The 20,801-nt window shown below is 34.7% G+C and overlaps 1 long non-coding RNA gene across 1 annotated transcript; it reads right to left on the bottom strand.

Annotated features, from left to right (window-relative positions):
• Positions 1-252: 252 nt before the first annotated feature.
• On the bottom strand, positions 253-19,857 carry LOC309858201. The gene is made up of 2 exons (XR_014308095.1): positions 19,785-19,857; positions 253-479 (listed from the first exon to the last, which is right to left on the bottom strand). It is a non-coding gene; the product is annotated as an uncharacterized lncRNA (long non-coding RNA).
• Between the last annotated feature and the right edge of the window lie 944 nt (positions 19,858-20,801).

Here is a 20,801-nt window from a genome sequence, read left to right as displayed (position 1 = left end):
AAGAAGGGATCACATATTTAGAAGTCATTGGTACCTCTTCCTACCAACTATAGATTTCACTTCCCCAAAACAACAGAAAACTTTTTTTTTTGGTCCTTCTGTGTGTGTGTGTGTGTGTGTGTGTGTGTGTGTACTCAAGGGTCTCTGTGTGTGTATATGTGTCTCTCTATATATAAATATATATATCTGTATATATATTTATATATATATAAATTTCAACAGTGCTTCTCCAAAAAAATGTCCATCTATAAATATAATTATATTTACTTTATTTTAAAATTATCTGCCTCCCTGTAGTTATTTTTTGAAGGGGGTTAACCTGCTGAAGTTTTGCCAGAATGGTGACTGGCTGCGCTTGGGTTCGGTGAACTCAAAGACCTGTGACTGAGCGATGCCATCGGGGACCAGGTACTGGCCCTGGTTTAACGGGTCCTGCGGTGGTGGGTAGGAAGGAGGAACTGAGCGGGCAGAGTTGACACCTAGAGTAGATGGGAGAGCAAAGGGAAAGAGTATAAGTTAAGTAGCAAGGAGCTTCTCAAATTACCCAGTGACCACTTTGAACAGACAGTTAAAGGCGGCCTATATTAGAGAGTGTGAACAGGAACTGAAAATCATCCAAAGGAAGAAGTGCATTCCTTAACAGATTTTGGAACAACACACACTTTCTTTCCTGTTTACTCAGGTATCACTGAGAATCTTGTGGTGTTGTCACCAGTAGTTTTACAGATGAGGATACTGAGACCTGGGGTGAAATGTCATACCCAAGGTCATAAAGCAAAGGACAGAATCCATATTCTTTGATTTCTCAGTTCAGAGCTCTTTCTTTTTTTTAAGATTTATTTATTTATTTGAGAGAGAGAGAAAGCTAGAGTAGGGGCAAGGGGAAGGGCAGAAGGAAAGGGAGAGGAGAGAGAAACAAGCAGACTCCAAGCAGGGCAGGGAGTCCAATGCAGGTTTCAATCCCATGGCCATGAGATCATGACCTGAGCCAAAACCAAGAGTTGGATGCCAACTGACTGCACCACCCAGGCTCCCCAAGAGCTCTTTTCAAGACCCCATGATCCATTATGCCAGACTTGGTCCTGAAAATCACCCAACAATTTCCATTTAATTTCAAAGGAATTTGGTTTTCTCCCCCCTCAACTATCCCTGTGTCAAAAGAGCCTGACTTCAAAGCATGTCTTTGGTTGGAAAATGGGTTTCTAAAAGCTAAGGTAAAAGTGGTCCAGTATTCTACACCAGGGTATAGTGATGGAGCCATATTTAATATGAAAGTAGCATTGGTAAATGAGGGAGAAAGCAAAGAAGACATGATTCATGGAACACAGGTAAGACTTGTAATAGATCTGTGACCTTTCAAAGGGAAAAATTCAAAAACTGCAACTTTCATATAAGTTTTTATATGGGTGTGTGTGTGTTGGGAGGGGTAAATCTAAAGTTCAATCTTAACGTATATTCAGAACATAATAGCATACCGCATAGGATTCAGAATGCAACAAATACCTCTCTGTTCCTCCCAAAAAGCTACCTCATCTGCTATCCAATGTGTGAAATTTCAACATTCCAACTTCTTTGTTTGCCTTTGTTTGATAACTTGATCTCATTACCTTAGAAGTAGTATCATACTAAGCCATAGTCAGCCACTGGCACTTCAATAGGAACCAATGAGTTATTTTCTAAAAGCCAGTATTATTTTGCTATGCTTGGGTTATTTTGTTTTCCAGATTTATTGAGATATAATTGATACATAAAATTCTGTAAGTTTCAGGTGTGCAATGTGCAATATCTATCTATCATCTATCTATCTATCTATCTATCTATCTATCTATCTATACATTACAAGATGATTACTACAATAAGGTTAGTTAGTATATCCATCATTTGACAAAATTACCTTTATTTGTGTTGAGCATTTAAGAACTATGCTCTTAGCAATTCCCAAGTTAAAATATTAACTATATTTACCACATGCTATATATTATACCCCCAGAATTCTTCATCTTATAATTAAAGTTTGTGCCCTTTGACCAACAACTTGATTCTTACCCCATCTTCAGCCCCTGGAAACCACCAATCTACTTTCTATTTCTATAACTTTGTTTTTAGATTCCAATATAGGTGATATCATATAGTATTTATATTTTTCATTGTTTGTGCTTTTGGTGCCATATGCAAAAACTTGTTACTAAAACCATGTCAGGGAGTATTTTCCCTATATTTTCTCCTAGTATTTTTAATGGGGTTCAGCCTTACACTTAAGTCTTTAATTTATTTTGAGTTAATTTTTCTGAGCAGTCTATACAGATAGAGGTCTAATACATTCCTTTGCACATGGACATTCAATTTTTCCCAATACCATTTATAAAAGTCTACCCTTCCCCGCTGAGTATTCCTGGCCTCCTGATAAATATTAGCTGACTATGGGTTCATGGTTCATACTTGGGATCTTGATCCTCTCCCATTAATCTATATGTCAGGTTTTATGCCAGCACCATATTGTTTTGATTACTATAACGTTGGAATGAAGTTTGAAATCAGAAAGCATGACACCACCAGTTTTGTTCATTCTCAGGATTGCTTTGGTTATTTGGGGTCTTTTTTAGTTCCATATGAATTTTATAATTTATCTACTTCTGTGAAAAATACCGTGGAATTTGAGACAGGGATTACAATAAATCTACAGATGACCTTGGGTAGTAAGGGCATTTTCACAATATTAATTCTTAAAATCCATGAATATGAAATATCATTCCATTTATTTGTGTTTTCTTCAATTTCTTTTATACATATGAAATAGTTTATAGTATATGGATTTTTAACCTCCTAGGTTAAATGTATTCCTAAGTACTTTATCCTATTTTGTGTTATAGCAAATGGATTTGTTACATTAATTTATCTTTTCAATGTTCATTTTTACTGAAACACATATGATTCTTGTACTTGTATTTTGCATCCTGAAATATTATTCACTTCCATTATTATTCTAGTATTCTTTTTTTTTTCCAGATTGGCTTTTTAAAAAATATTATTTCTTAAAAGAGTCTTTATATTTTTCTTACATAAAATCATGTCATCTGTCAACAGAGACAATTTTACTTCTTCCTCTCTGATTTTCGTGCCCTTTTCTTGCCTGATTGCTCTGGGTAGGACTTCCAACAGTATGTTGAATAGAAGTGGTGAGAGTTGGCATCCTTGTCTTGTTCCTGATATTAGAGGAAAAGCGTTCAACCATTTACCATTGAGCATGATTGTTAATAGTAGCAAGCTTGTTACATAAGGCATTTATTATGTTGAAGTATATTCCTTGTATATAAATTTTATTGAGAGATTTTAATCATGAAAATATGTTGATGTGATTTCACTTATATGTGGAATATAAGGAATAATGCAGAGGACCATAGGGCTAGGGAGGGAAAACTGAATGGGAATAAACCAGAGAAGGAGACAAATCATGAGAGACTCTTGACTCTTGGAAATAAACTGAGTGTTGAAGAAGGGGAGTGGGCGGGAGGATGCAGTAACAGGGTGATGGGCATTAAGGAGAGCATATGATGTGATGAGCACTCAATGTCATACACAACTAATGAATCATCGAAACTACATCAAAAACTAATGATGTTCTATATGTTGGCAAACTGAACTTAATAAAAAAAGAAAATATGTTGAATTTTTTCAGATGCTTTTATTGCATCTGTATAGATGTGATTTTATCTTATATTCTGTTAATGTGGTGTATCACATTTTTTGACTTGCATATATTGAATGCTCCCTGCTTCCTAGAGATGAATCCCACTAGATATTGGTGTATGAACCTTTTAGTGTGCTGTTGAACTTGGTTTGCTAGTATTTTGTTGAGAATTTTTTGCATCTATATTTATCAGAAATATTGGCTTGTATTGTCTTGTATTGTTTTTATATAACATTCATGTCAGTGTAACCACAACCTCATAAAATCAGTTTGGAAGTATTCCTTTCAAGTTTTTGGAAGAGTTTCAGAAGGACTTGTGTTAAATTCTTCTTTAAATGTTTTATGGAATTCACCAGAGAAACCATCTGGTCCTAGGTTTTTCTTTTTGGGAGGATTTTGATGACTAATTCAAAATTAGTAATTATTGGTTTGCTCAGATTTTGCTGAGTCATTATTGGTCATTATTGGTTGCTCAGATTCTGTATATCTTTTTTTTTTCTGTCAGTTTTATTGAGCTAAAATAGACATATTACCTTGTATATGATTAAGGTGTACAACATAATGATTTGATGCTTGATATGTTTGATACTGAAAAATGATAGCCATGTTAAAGTTACTTCACATCTATCACCTCACATAGTTACATATATTTTCTTTGGATAAGAACTTTTAAGATCTATTCTCTTAGAAACTTTCAAATTTTCAATTCAGTATTATTAACTTTAGTGACAGTGCTATATAGAACTTAATTGTTTTGTATCCTTTGACTAACTTTACTCATATCCCCTACCACATACCCCCTTTGACTACATTTACACATATTTCCCACTGCATACACCCTACATCTGGCAACCACCAATCTGTTCTGTTTCTATGAGTTTGAATTTTCTTACATCCCACATATAAATGAGATCATAGAGTATTTGTGTTTCTCTGAATTATTTCACTTAGAATAATATCCTCCAGGTTCATTCATGATGTGGCAAAAGGCAGAATTTCCTCCTTTTATGATGAATAATTTTCCGTGTGTGTGTGTGTGTACTTTATTCACATTTATTTTATCTATTTGTTTGCCCCATTTAAATTGTTTCCATGTCTTGGCTATTGTGAATAATACTGCAATGAACATAGGGAGCAGATTTTTTTTTTGATACAGTGATTTTATTTCCTTTAGATATATACCCCAAACTGGAATCACTGGATCATATAGTAGTTCTATTTTTTTTTAATTTTTTGATGAATTCCCATACTGTTTTCCATACTGGCTGTACTAACTTACATTCCTACAGTATACAAGGGTTCCTTTCTCTCCATATCCTTGTTAATACTTATTGTTTATCTTTTTTTTAACATCTTAATTTTATTTTATTTTTTCAGTGTTCCAAGATTCATTGTTTATGTACCACATCCAGTGTTCCATGCAAGATGCGTCCTCCTTAATACCCATCACTGGACCAAACCATCCCCCCACTCCCTCCCTGCTAAAACCATCAGTTTGTTTCTCAGAGTCCACAGTCTTCATTATTCATCTCCCCTTCTGATCCCCCCTTCATTTTTCCCTTCCTTCACCCAATATCCTCCACGCCATTCCTTGTGTTCCACAAGTTAATGAAACCATATGATAATTGGCTTTCTCTGCTTGACTTATTTCATTCAGCATCATCTCCTCCAGTCCTGCCCATGTTGATACAAAAGTTTGGTTTTCATCCTTTCTGATGGCTGTGTAATATTCCATTGTATGTAAGGACCATATCTTTATCCATTCGTCTCTTGGAGGGCTTCTTGGCTCTTTCCAGTTTGGTGACTGTGGCCATTGCTGCTATGAACATTGGGGTACATATGGCCCTTATTTTCACTACATCTGTATCCTTGAGGTAAATACCCAGTAGTGCAATTGCAGGGTCATAATTTATCTCTATTTTTAATTTTTTTGAGGAATCTCCACACTGTTTTCCAAAGTGGCTGCAACAACATGCATTCCCACCTACAGTGTAAGAGGTTCCCCTTTCTCCACATCCTCTCCAACACTTGTTTCCTGCCTTGTTAATTTTGACTATTCTAATTGGTATTGCTTGTCTTTTGATAGCCATTCTAATATGTGTGAAGAGATATCTCAATGTGCTTATTTAAATTTCCTGAAGATTAATGTAATGTTGTGTACCTTTTCATGTACTTAGTGGACATTTGAATATTTTCTTTGGAAAAGTATCTATTCAGGTCCTTTGCCTCTTTAAATTAAGTTATTCATGGGTTTTTTGCTATTGAGTAGTATAGCAAAATATTTTAATATTTAATATTTTATATATTAACCCCTTATCACATATGTAGATTGCAAATATTTTTCCCATTCTGGAGGTTGCTCTTTTATTTTGTTCATTTTTGTTGTGCCAAACCTTTAAATGTCATGTGATCTCACTTGATTTTGTTACTTGTGCTTTATGTGTCATGTCCAATAATTCATTGTCAAAACCAATGTCAAGAAGATTTTTCTCCCATGTTGTTTTATAATCATTTGAGTGGTATAACATAGGGGTCTAGTTCATCCTTTTGTATCTGAGTATCTAATTTCCCTAGAGCCACTTATTGAAGAGACTGTCCTTTTTTGACTATTCTTGCCTCCTTTGTCAATTTTTACTTGAGTGTATATGCATGGGTTTATTTCTGGGATCTAAATTATTTTCTATTGGTCTGCATATCTGTATTTTTCCCAGTACTAAACTGTTCGATAATCATAGTTTTGCAATACAGCTTTTTTTAAAAAAGGTTTTATTTATTTACTTGTCAGAGAGAGAGCAGGAGATCACAAGCAGGGGGAGCTGCAGAGAGAGAGGAAGAAGCAAATTCCTCACTGAGCAGGGAGTCAGATGCGGGGCTCAGTCCTAGGACCCTGAGATCATGATATGAGCAGAAAGCAGACGCTTAACTGACTGAGCCACCCAAGCACCCCTGTAATATATAGCGTGAAGTCAGAAAGTGTGATGGTTCCAGCTTTGTTCTTCCTCAAGATTGTTTTGGCTATTCAGGGTCTTTTATGGTTGCATAAAAATTTTAGAATTGTTTTTTTTTTTAAATTCTATAAAAAATGTCATTTGAATCATGATAGGAAATGCACAGAACCTATAGATGGTTTGGGGTATGCAGACTTTTTAACAATATTAATTCTTGCAATCTAGAGGCAAAGGATATTTTCCATTTTTTTCATAAATGTGTTAGAGTTTTCAGTGAACACATCTTTCACCTCCTTGGCTAGATTTATTCCTAAGTAGCTTATCATTTTTGATACTATTATAGATGGATTGTTTTATTTTGTTTTTTGAATAATTCATTTTTGGTGTATAGATACTACCGAGTTTTGTATGTTAGTTTTGCATCCTGAAATCTTACTGAATTCATTGATTAAATCTAACAGGTTTTTTTTTTTTTGTAGAGTCTTTAGGATTTTCTACATATAAAATCCTTTTTTCTTCTCCTTCTTCTCCTTCTCCTTCTTCCTTTTTTTCCGTGAGTGCCAACTCCAGTCCTTTAGTAGTCCATGCCACTGCTCCTTAGGTCTGAGCCCCTAAGCCCTGATTTGCTCTCTGGCTTTTCCCACAGAGTTCCCTCCAATTCCTGTCCAGACCTTCTGCCAGCCCTGCTGTTCCCTAGCTTTCTTCTTCCCCAGTGAAGGATCTATAGTTTAATTATGCTTGAGCACTATACTATTCTGTTCTCCTTGCTATAAAACTTCTGACTAATTTAGCTCTCTTGTGTTAATCTGCCAGATGTGGAATATATTTCCCACCAACCTTGCCCTTTATTTCTTTACCTTCTGAAACCTATATGCCTTCCCTGAGTCTTCAAACTAAAATCAGAGCTATAAATGACACCATGCCAGGCATAATGAAGCTTAATCTCTGTTCAAAACATTTATTCATACTGTATTCTAAATGTTCACTTTTGTGTGCTAAAGATTTTACCAGTAGCAACAAGTCATTAGACAAATAAGTATCAAGTGCAAATCAAGCTAGACCAGTCAATAGTCCCATTCAAAATGACTGGTTGGAACAGATAAATACAAAGTAGAAAGTGGAAAGGAAGTTCCTTCTAATTAGGAAATAAGGTTTTATATGACCTCTCCATCAATATGTTTTATCTTTCTTTTTATCTTCTATGAATTAAGAAATTAATAAGTATCCAGAAAATGGGGAGGTGAAAAATCAAATCAAATTCATCTTGTATAGTTAATCTAATTTCCAGTCTAGGCCAGTTATAATTCTCAAACTTGAACCTGTATCAGAATCACCCATCATAGGTCTAAGGAAGAGCCTGATAATTTGTGCTTATAGTACATTCTTACATGTTACTGATGATGTTGGAGTAAGGACCGCACTCTGAAATCAGGACGTGAGTCCTCCTGCTTTGTTCTTCCTTTTCAAGACTGTTTTAGACATTCTGGTTCCCTTGCAATTCCATATGAATTTTAAAATCAGCTTGTCAGTTTTTCTAAAGAACATATGCAGATGGCCAACAGACACATTAAGAGATGCTCAACATCACTAATCACCAGGGAAATGCAAATAAAAACCACTATGAGATATCACCTTACAGCTGTCAGGATGGCTAAAATAAAAAAGACAAAAACAAGCGCTGATGAGGATGTAGAGAAAAAGGAACCCTTGTGCCCTGTTGATAGAAATGTAAATTGATGCAGTGACTGTGGAAAACAGTATGGAATGTCCTCAAAAAATTCAAAAGAGAAATATTATATTACCCAATAATTGGATGTTAAACCAACGGAAAAAAAACACTAATTCAAAAAGATATATGCATACATCCCTATGTTTAGTGCAATAGTATTTACAATATCCAAGATTGGGAAGCAACCTAAATGTCCATCAGTAGAAAAATGGATAAAGAAGATGTATATAAAGTTATATATAACTTTATATTTATATCTTCTTTAATAACTTTAATATAAAGTTATATATAACTTTATATATATCTTCTTTATCCATTCTTCTACTGATGGACACTTAGGTTGCTTCCCATGTTATTTTTTTTTTTTTTGCCCATGTTATTGCAAATGACAAGATCTCATCCACTTTTATGATTGTATAATATTCCATATTACACAACCATAAAAATCGATGAGATCTTGTCATTTGCAATAACATGGGTAAACCTAGAGGGTATTATGCTAAGTGAATTAAATCAGACTGGGAAAGACAAATGTCATATGATTTTACTCTTATGTGGAATCTGAAAACAAACCAAATGAGCAAACAAACAAAAAGAAGATTCAGACCTGTGAATACAGAGAAATGATGGTTGTCAGAAGAAAGTGGGGTAGGCAACTGCATAAAGGGAAGTGGGAGATACAGCATTCCATTCATGGAAAGAACAAATCATGGCATAGAATAATGAATACAGTAAATTATATTATAATAGAATTATATGGTGACAGGTAGCAGCTACACTTGTGGTGAGCACAACATAATGTATAGAGAAATTGAATCACTATGTTATACACCTGAAATGAATGTAACATTGTGTGTGAACAATACTCAAAAAATAAACTAAAAATAATCAGGTGGTCAGTCTCTACAAAGAAGTTGACTGTAATTGAGAGATTATTTTGAATCTATAGATCAATTTGCAGAATATTGCCATTTTAGCAACATTAAGTCTTATAATTCATGAACACAGAATGTTATGCTATACAGAACTTTTAAAATATCTTTTAACAATGTCTTTTAGTGTGTAGAGAATAAGTTTTATACCTGTTTTATTAAATTTATTGCTAAATATTTTGTTAATACTATAAATGGATTTTCTTAATTTCAAGATTTTTAATGTGTATAGAAATAAAATTAATTTTTATATATTGATCTTATATCCTGCAACTTTGCTGAATTCATTAATTAAGTCTAATAGTGATGTGTGTGTGTGTGTGTGTGTGTGTGTGTATGTGTGTTCTGTAGGGTTTTCTATATGTAAGATTGTGTTATTTGCAAATAGAGGTGCATTTTACCTCTTCCTTTCCAAACTGAATACCTTTTATTTCTGCTTCTTTCCTAATTGCCTTGGCCAGAACCCCCAGAACAATAGTGAATAGAGGTGAGGAGACTGGGCATTATTGCCTTGTTCCCGATCTTAGCGGAAAAAACATCAGTCTCTCATCACTAAGCCTGGTGTTAGCTGTGGGTGTTTTATAGATGCTCTTAAATACATAAAATCTTGTCATCATCAAACAGAATCAATTTTACTTCCTCCTTTCTGATTTGGATACAGTTTCCTTCTTTCTCTTGCATGACTGCTCTCTGCTTAAGACGTCTAGTATTACAGTGGAAAAAAGACAGTCTCTTCAATAAATGGTGCTGGGAAAACTGGGCCGCTATATGTAGAAGAATGAAACTCAACCATTCTCTTACACCGTACACAAAGATAAACTCTAAATAGATAAAAGACCTCAATGTGAGACAGGAATCCATCAGAATCCTAGAGGAGAACATAAGCAGTAATCTCTTCTATATCAGCCACAGCAACTTCTTTCAAGATATGTCTCCAAAGGCAAAGGAAACAAAAGGGAAAATAAACTTTTGGGACTTCATCAAAATCAAAAGCTTCTGCACAGTAAAGGAAACAGTCAAGAAAACAAAGAGGCAACCCACGGAATGGGAGAAGATATTTGCAAATGACAGTACAGACAAAAGGTTGATATCCAGGATCTATAAAGAACTCCTGAAACTCAACACACACAAAACAGACAATCATATCAAAAAATGGGCAGAAGATATGAACAGACCCTTCTCCAATGAAGACATACAAATGGCTATCAGACACATGAAAAAATGTTCATCATCACTCGCCCTCAGGGAGATTCAAATTAAAACCACATTGAGATATCACCTTATACCAGTTAGAATGGCCAAAATTAGCGAGACAGGAAACAGCATGTGTTGAAGGGGATATGGAGAAAGGGGAACCCTCTTACACTGTTGGTGGGAATACAAGTTGGTACAGCCTCTTTGGAGAACAATGTGGAGATTCCTCAAGAAATTAAAAATAGAACTTCCCTATGACCCTGTAATTGTACTACTGGGTATTTACTCCAAAGATACAGATGTAGTGAAAAGAAGGGCCATCTGTATTTACCCCAATGTTTATAGCAGCAATGGCCACAGTCACCAAACTGTGGAAAGAATCAAGATGCCCTTCCACGGACGAATGGGTAAGGAAGATGTTGTCCATATACACTATGGAGTATTATGCCTCCATCAGAAAGGATGAATACCCAACTTTTGTAAGCAACATGGATGGGACTGGAAGAGATTATGTTGAGTGAAATAAGTCAAGCAGAAAGAGTCAATTATCATATGGTTTCACTTATTTGTGGAGCATAACAAATATCATGGAGGACAAGGGGAGTTAGAGAGGAGAAGGGAGTTGGGGGGAAATTGGAAGGGGAGGTGAACCATGAGAGACTATGGACTCTGCAAAACAATCTGAGGGGTTTGAAGCAGCGTGGGGTAGGAGGTTGGGGGAACCAGGTGGTGGGTATTAGAGAGGGCACAGATTGCATGGAGCATTGGATGTGGTACAAAAAATAATGATTATTGTAATGCTGAAAATAAAAAATTTAAAAAAAGACGTAGTATTATGTTGCATAGGACTAGTGAGATAGTGCACAACTGTGTTCTTATATTAGAAAAATAGTTTCCAAACTTTCACCATTAAATATGATGTTGGCTGTGGATTTGCCATGTATTGTCTGTATTATGTTGACATAGCTCCTTCTATACCTAATTTGGTGAGAGTTTTTATCATGAAAGTATATGCTTTTTCAGAATCTATTGAGATGATTAAATGATTTTTATCTTCCTATTAATGTGTTGTATTAACATCTTGCACCTCAATAATGAATCCCACTTGATGATGCTGTATGATCCTTTTAATGTGCTATTCTATTTGGTTAGCTAGTATTTTGCTAAGAAATTTTGCATTAGGAATATTATCCTTTGGGTTTCTTTTCTTATACAGTCCTTATTCGGATTTGGTATTAGTGTAATGCTGGCCTCATAAAATGAGTTTGGGGGTATTCCCTTCTTTTCAATTTTTTTTGAAGAGTTTGAGAAGGATCAACATTCTTTAAATTCTTTGTACAATCCACCAGAGAAACTATCTCTTCTTGGACTTTTCTTTGTTGGAAGGTTTCTGCTTACTAATTCAATCTTTTTTGCTCATTTTTAATATGTTCTTTGTAATTCAATCTTGATACATTGTATTTTTTTGAAATTATTCATTTCTTCTAGGTCATCAAATTTGTTAGTAGGTACTTGTTCACAGAATCACTCTCATGATTCCATTTCTGTGGTATCATATGTAATATCTGATTAATTTCTGATTTTATTTCTCTCCCTCTTTCCTAGCCTAGCTAAAGTTTTGTCAATTTTGTTTATCTTTATGTAAACAAACTCTTGATTTAATTGATCTTTTCTACTGTTTTTCTGGTCTCTACTTCTCCTCTGATCTTTGTTATTTCCTTTTTCCTGCCAACATTGGACTTAAACTTTCTTCTTTTGCTTGTTCCTTGAAGTGTAAATTTACGTTATTTGATTTTTTTCTTTGTGCAAGCACTATGACCATTAGCTTCCCTCCTGGAACTGATTTTGCTACATCCAATAACTTGGTTTTTTGTGTTCTCTTTTACATTTATCTCAAGATTTTTTTTTTAAATTTCCCTTTTGATTTCTTCTTTAACTCATTGGTTGTTCAGGAGTGTGTTGTTTAATTTCCACATATTTGTGAACTTTCCAGTTTTCCTTCTATTGATTTCTAGTTTCACACCATTGTGGTTGCGTGATACTTGATCTAATTTCAGTCTTCTTAAATTTGTAAGACTTTTTTGTGACCTAACACAAACTATTGTAGAGCATGTTTCACTTGTCTTGAGAAAATAGCTGCTGCTATATGTCTCTTAGGTCCATTTGGTCTAAATATATTTCCAATCCAATGTTTTCTTAATCATTTTTTGTCTAGGTGATCTATCAACTATTGCTATTATTATATTTTTATTTCTTCCTTCAGATATGTTAGTATTTGCTCAATATATTTAGGTGCTCCATATTGGATACATATATAGTTACAATTTATATATTCATGTTCTGGGTACATACATATTATATCTTGATGAATCAACCCTTTATCATTGTATAATGACCTTCTTTGTCTCTTGTGATTTTTTTACTTATAGTCTATTTATCTGTTATAAGGATCAGATAAATACCCTTGCTCTATTTTTGGTTTTCACTTGTGTGGAATATCTTTTTCCATCCCTTAACTTTGAGGCTATGTGTATCCTTAAAGATGAACTTAGTCCTTTGTAGGCAGTGTATAGTTTTGTCTGTTTTTTCTTTTATCTATTCAGCCATTCTATGAACATTGATAAGACAATTGAATCCATTTACATGCTGGGGGGGGGTGGGCAAATGGGCTAAATGGGTGATGGGCATTAAAGAAGGCACTTATTGGAATGAGCACTGGGTGTTATATGTAAGTGATGAATCACTAAATTTTACTCTTTTCTAAATTATTTTTATTAACATATAATGTATTCTTTGCCCCAGGGTTATAGGTCTGATTCACCAGGCTTACACATTTCACAGCACTCACCATAGCACATACCCTCCCCAATGTCCATAAACCAACCACCCTAAATTTTACTCTTGAAACCAGTACTACACTACATGCTAACTAACTTGAATTTAAATTAAAAAATAAATAAATAAACTAGAGTGGTGCCTGGGTGGCTCAGTGGGTTAAAGCCTCTGCCTTTGGCTCAGGTCATGATCCCAGGGTCCTGGGATTAAGCCCCACATTGGGCTCTCTGCTCAGCAGGGAGTCTGCTTCCTTTCCTCTCTCTCTGCCTACTTGTAATCTCTGTCAAATAAATAAATAAAATCTTTAAAAAAAACCTAGAAAAATAATAAAGTAATTATTGATAGGTAATCAATGGTTTTCCTAACTGGTATGATTCGATTAACCTCTTTTGTGTGTGTGTATCTGCTGTTAAGTGCTTGCTTTACTGTTACAATGAGGATTACATAAAACACCTTAGAGTTACAACAGTCCATTTTATGCTGATAACAAACTAACTTTGGATACATAATAAAACTACCATTTTACTCCCCAACCCCACATACTGTGTTTTTGATGCCACAATTTACATCTTTTTATTGTTATTCATTAATAAATTATTGTAGTTAGTTATTTTTAATCACTTTAATCATTTCATACTTTATCCTTATAAATATAAATATAATTAATTAACACACCTCAATATTAGATTATATTAATTAGAGTACTCTGAATAAAATACTTTCTTTACCTGTGTGTTTTATGTTCATGTTACTACTCAGGACCCTTTCATTTCACCTGAAAAATTCCTTTCAGCATTTCTTGTAAGATAAGTCTAGTGGTAATGAACTCTCTCTCTCTCTCTCAATATCCAGCTCTCTCTCTCAATCTCTCCTTCTCTCTGGGAAAGTCTTTCTCTCTCTTCATGTCTAAACTTCCCTGGTTATAGTATTCTTGGTTGACAATTTTCTTTTTTAAGAACTTTGAAAGAACATCCCACTCTCTCCTAGTCTGCTAAGTTCCTGCTGAGAAATCTTTGAATAGTCTTATGTGGGTTCCCTTGTATATGAGGATTTTTTCTCTTGCTGCTTTTAATCTTTTCTCTTTGTCTTTGATTTTTGACAGTTTTATAGTGTATCTTGAAGAACATTTGGGTTGAAATTGTTTGGAAACCAGTGAACTTTGTGAAGCTGAATATTCAAATACCCAACCAGAATTGGAAATTCCTCAGTTGTTACTTCTTTAAACAAGCTTTCTCCCTCTTTTCTTCTCCTGGGAGTCCAATATTTTATGGAATGCTTCTCTTAATCTTATCCCATAACTCACATCAGCTTTTTTCACTTTTTAAAATTCTTTTTTCTTTGTTCTACTCTGGACGATTTCAAATGACCTTTGACTCCAGAAATTCTTTCTTCTGCTTGTTTGAATTTGTTGTCGAGGTTCTCTATTGCATTTTTTTTTTCCATTTCATTCATTGTATTCTTCAGCTTTGTAATTTCTGTTTGGTTCTTATAAATTTTAGTCTCTGTTAATTTTCTTGTTTTGTGTACTGTTTTCCTGAATTTGTTGAATTGTCTCTCTATGCTTTCTTGTAGCACACTGAACTTCCTTTAAAAACTATTTTGAAATGTTTACTGGAAAAAATTGCATATCTCCATATCTTTGAGGGGTTCATTTATTTAAAAATGTGTTCCTTTGGTAATATCAAGTTTCCTTAAATTTTCATGTTCCTTGTAGTCTTGGGTTGCTGTCTTTGCATTTGAAAAAGCATTCACTTCCTTTAGTCTTTATTGACTGATCTCTTTTTCTATGCATCTAATCAAGGTTATTTGTGGGTTTCTTTGTTTGTTTGTTTGTTTGTTTTTCTCCATGAGTAGTCTGGAACTTTTCTGCTGGACTTCTGAACTTTCACAAAAGCACACTCATCTATGGGTGATTGTCAAAATCAATTTCTTTTTTTTTAGGGGGAAGACAGTAGAAAATTATTCTGCCATTTTGATGATGTCCTCTAACAGGCAATTTTTAAAAGTGGTGAGTGTCAGAAATATGAGTGTACTGGGTGCCAACAAATGATATGAGAATACTAGGGAGAAAGTCTGGGAAGTGTTCATTTTAATTTCTCAATTAAGCTTTTTATTTTGAAAGTATCGCAGGTTTACATGCAGTTGTAAGAAACAATACAGAGATATGCTTTGTAGCCTATGCTCAGTTTCTTCCATGATAACATTTTGCAAAACTGTAGTACAATATTACAACCAGGATATTAACATTGTTACAGGACACAGAGAAGAGATAGGACATTTCTGTATCAGGAAATCAGTAGTTACTCTTCCATAACCACACTTCTCTCCTGACCTCTCCACTCCCCCTTAACCATTAGCAATCACTAATCTGTTCCCCATTAGTAAATGACAATGTTTCAAGAATGTTACATAAATGGAGTCATACCATATGAGACTTTTGGGGATTGGCTTTTCTCACTTAGTGTAATTCTTTGGATAGTCACCCAAGTTGCTGCATATAGCAATAGCTGGCTCATTTTTATTCATGAGTAATATTCCATGGCATGGATATTCCATAATTACTCACCCACTGAAAGACATCTGTGATCTTTCCAGATTGGGCTATCATGAACAAAGCTGCTATAAACATTTGTTTAGAGGTGTTTTTTTTTTTTCCTCCAAGATTTTATTTAAATTCAAATTATTTAACATATAGAGGTGTTTTTTGTTTGTTTTTTGTTCTGTTTTGTTTAGTAAAAGTAATTTTTCATTTCTCTGGGACAACTACCCAGGTATACTTTCTGGGTTATATGGTAGTGGTATGTTTTGTGTCTTAAGAAACTATCATACTATTTTCCAGAGTGGCTGTACCATTTAGTATTCTCACCAGCAAGGTATAAATGATTGAGCTTCCCTAAAACTTTGCCAGCATTTGGTGTTGTCACTATTTTTTATTTTAGCCCTTTTAAGAGGTATATAGTGGCATCTCATTGCGGTTTTCATTTGCATTTCTCCAATGACTAATAATGTTGAACACCTTTTCATATGCTTAACTATCATCCATATAATCCTCTACAGTAAAATATCCATCTTTTGCCCATTTTCTAATTGGAGTGTGTTTTTTTTTAACTGCTGAGTTTTGATAGTTTTTTATATATTCTAGATAATAGTGTTTTTCTCAGATACATGGTTTGCAAATATTTTTCCTAGCCTATAACTTGTCTTTTCCTCCTCTTCATGTGATCTTTCATAGAGGAAAAATGTCTATTTTGATGAGGTCCATTTTATCAATTTTTCATTTCATGGTTCAAGCTTTTGGTATGAAGTCTAAGAACTTCTTTGCATAGCACTAGATGAAGATTTTCTCCTTAAAAAAAAAAAAAGTTTTGTAGCTTTAAATTTAAGCCCATTATGTATTTTGAGTTCATTTTTGTAAGGTATGAGTTTAGGTTGAAGTTTATTTTTGATCTATGGCTGAGGCAGCATCTGTTAAAAAGACTACCCTTCCTCCACTAAATTTCTTCTACATCTTTATCAAAAATTACTTGGGTATATTTGTATAGGTCTATTTCTGGTTTTTTTGTTCTCTTCCACTAATACAATATGTCTATCCTTCTCCCAATACCACACTGTCTTGGTTATTGTACCCATATAATTTGTGTCAAAATCAGTATAGACTGAGCACCCCAACTTTACTCTTCTTTTTCAAGATTATTTTAGTTACTTTAGGATGTTCATTCGATTTTTGAGATGGTCCTATAGCCTGTGGAGATGGGATCTTTGCTCATGGCCCTATGTAGCTCCATGATGGCAGACTGAAATAGGTTGATAGACTAGGAATTAGTATTAAAATTCCAATATGTTATACATCAGTCTTAAAACTAAGACAGTATAAAAGGTAAACATAAAATGCCTTCCTTGGAGCTAGGCTTTGTCCTCTTTGCTTATCTTACAGATAGACTTCCTCTCCTCCAGAGGAGTTGATAAGGACCCATGGCATTATGGATGAGGTCAGAAGAGAACACTAGAATAATTTCCTATCCAATTACGTCTGCCTTAGAGAAATCTTAACAACAATGTTCCCATCACTTCCAGGAAGCGGTCACTGTAAGGGTTAAAGAAACTGGCTTTTATGGGTATCCGGAAGAATTCCCTTCTTGTTCTTCATATGTATAAAACTATTGAATTCCTAGGTTTGACACTTGTTTCCACATGTGTAGTTACCTCAAGTCTCAAAATATATCAGTCATTATAGTCCTGGACTAGGAGAGTCTTGAAAACTAGAAATAGAAATGAAGAAGGAGATTTGTAGGAATTTTGCAAGGTTTGAAAATAAATGAGTTTGAAAACTTTAGAATCGTTTAAGGTGGAAAGTTGCCCATATGAACCAATGTTTAGATACTGGAGAGTAAGAGAGAACCTGAAAGGAATAGTCTTGTGACTAGACAGGTGGAAAAGGAACCTGACACAAAAGCTTGGTATGAGTGAGCTGGATTATTTTGCAATTTGTTGTTTTATGGTTGTTCTTGTGCTTTAAGAGTTCATAGTGAAAGCAAACAAACAAACCAAAAAATAAACAACAAACACACACACACACACACACACACACACACGCACGCACAAACAGCCAGCCTCAGATAGGCTTGAGGGAATCTGAATTGAGGTAAATGGGTCCCATCCCATCATGAATGCCACTGTGGTGAGGACGGTAGAGGGGATCAGAGTAAGAGAAGCTCAAGGTTTAAGAGCCTCCAGGAAACAGGAAGCTATTAACACAGTAGCCTCTTTATAGCTTGAGGATTCCCCAACTGACTGGGATTCTGTTCTGCTTATATCTATGTCTAAGGAAGGAGCACAGTCTCTCATAGGGCTGCCCTAGTCATCCAGATCATAGCTCCGCTCCACTGACATTAACTCCAGATAGCTTTCTAACACTATTTCTCATGTTTTCATTCCCAGGAGGTTAGGAGTGATTGCCTTTAATTCCCTGTCTGAAGATAATCACATTTTCATGATGAGAGAAAGAGCTAGTGAGTGCCTCCCAAGGGCAAGAAACAATAAACAGTAAAAAGGAAGACATGTCTAGCCAGAGGGGCCCCAACTAGGTGCACTGTTTAATTGGAGATCAGATATTCACAGGCACACAGCTTCCTTGGTGGAAAGGAGCTTCATTTGGGAATAACTAAGGGTGCTTTATGTGGTCACTAGAATTTCAGGCAACTTGAATCTAATCATTTTGTATGGTGACTCATTCTGAATTAAAGAGACTACTTAGAAAGCAGAGGAAGGGGCTGGGGAAAGTGAGGTCTCATTAAGATCACCTACATGTGGGGAAAATGACAGTGGTGGTAAGTAACAGAAGCAACTGTCAGTAATTGAGGTGAGACAAAAAAGTGAGCTGTTCTTTCCCAGCACAGAGAGCCAGCAGAACCCTGAGATAGTGGGGTAAGAACAGTGGACTTACAATCAAGATGAGTTAAGTTCACAATCACTTCACCCCAAAGATCTTATTTCCTCATCTGAAAATGAGGCTAATAATGCCTTCCTTTTCAGAAGTAGCATAAAGATAAAATTAAAGAACTTACATAAAATGACTGGTACTGAAGAGGCTTCATGAATTACTTTCTTTTGTTCAACTAAGCATTTTAATTATGTCTACTTCATGAAAAATGAGAAAATAAAGCTTCATTTGATAATAAAATTGATTCTTAAGGTATTTAGGTATTTTGTTTTGTTTTGTTTTGTTTTGAGAGAGAGAGAGAGCACGCGCTAGTGTGGGCCCATGGGGGTAGGGTGGGAAGGAAGGGTCACAGAGAGAAAGACAGAGTATTTCAAGCAGGCTCCAAATCCAGTATGGAGCCCAATGTGGGACTCTATCTTAAGACCTGAGGATCATGACCTGAGCCAAAATCAAGAGTAAGACAATCAACAGACTGAGCCTCCCAGGTGCCCCTATTTTCCTTTTTTAAAGTACTTTAGTTTATGGTTCGGAGAAAGAGAATGAATATCTGAATCTTCTGTCTTGGTTCAGTATGCAGTTCTCCATCCTGATTTAAAACTCCTAATCTTGAAAATGCCCACAAGCAAATGAAAGAAAATCATATACATATTCCCAATATACTTATTAATAAAATTTATAATTATTATGGACTGTCTCTAAATTGTGAATAAAGTTTAGTTTTTCTCTCTCTTTTACTTATGTAAAAAGGAAAAGAAATAGAAATTCTATTTTTTCCTGTACCCAAAGAACTATCTTTGGACCTAACTACCTTACAGTATTTACTCCTAAGACTTATGTCTTTAGGACCATTTGCCACCTCTTATCAGGGACACCTGGAAACCCAAACACTCACCAACACACTAAGTGAAAGTCAGCCTGGAAACAAACCTACAGATATGCAAATCACATAGTTTATGGCTTCCCAGTCTCACAGAGTAAGTGGGGCTGCTGGGGTGGTGGTGGTTATAGGCAGCTTTACCTTTTTGTTTAGGGACTTTTCTCACAGTCATTGCAGCCTGCCTCTTCTGGTTTTCAGAAATTTCAAAGCCTATAACATAAAAATAGATGATTCTGTTATAAAAACATAGACCTTTCTTAAATGTAAAATTAGTACAACTTTTCTGAAAGAGTGATTTTGGCAAGATATAGCAAAAGTCTTGAAAAACAAATAAATAAATAAATGGTGAGCGCTTGAACAAATATTTAGCTATAGCAATGCATTTCATAGTAAACAGAGGCAAAAAAAAAATGAGACCATGAGTTAAGACGTTGTTAAATGAAGAATGGTTGAATAAAGTTTGGTGTGAAGTGGAAAACTATTTCTTAACCACAAGCAAAAACATAAACAAGGAAATAATGAGTCAAAAAATAAGAGATTACAATAAGAGATTTTTTTAAGTCTCAAAAGGAAGAAAAAATCAATAGCAAAAATTAATGAAGTAACAGAAATGTCTATTTAAGTCCTTTGTCCATTTTTAAAATTAAGTTATTTGATATTTTGCTACTGAGTTGTAAGAGTTCCTTATATATTTTGGAAATTAACCTTCTATCAAACATATAATTTGCAAAGATTTCACATGCCATAGGTTGCCTTTTCATTCTGTTCCTTTGCTGTGCAAAAGCATTTTATTTTTCTGTAGTTTTGTTTTGTTGACTGTGCTTATGGTATTGTACCCAAAAAAAAATCATTACCAAGATCAATGCCAAGAAGCTCTTTCCCTATGTTTTCTTCTAGGAGTTTCACAGTTTTGGGTCATACAATCATGTCTTTGACACATTTTGAGTTAGTTTTCATGTATGGTATAAGGTAGGAAATCAACTTCATTTTTTTTGCATGTGGATGTCCAGTTTTCCCAGCAACATTTATTGAAGAAAACTCCTTTCCCAATTGTGTATTCTTGGTACTATTGCCAAAAATACATTAACTGTATATGTGTGGGTTTATTTCAAAGCTCTCTATCTTATTCCATTGGTCTATATCCTATATTTATGTCAG

Source organism: Mustela nivalis, assembly GCF_964662115.1.
Source record: "Mustela nivalis genome assembly, contig: HAP1_SCAFFOLD_2011, whole genome shotgun sequence".
In the NCBI taxonomy this organism is placed as follows: Eukaryota; Metazoa; Chordata; class Mammalia; order Carnivora; family Mustelidae; genus Mustela; species Mustela nivalis.
Note: the sequence above shows the minus strand (reverse complement) of the source record. Positions and strands in the feature narration are given on the sequence as shown.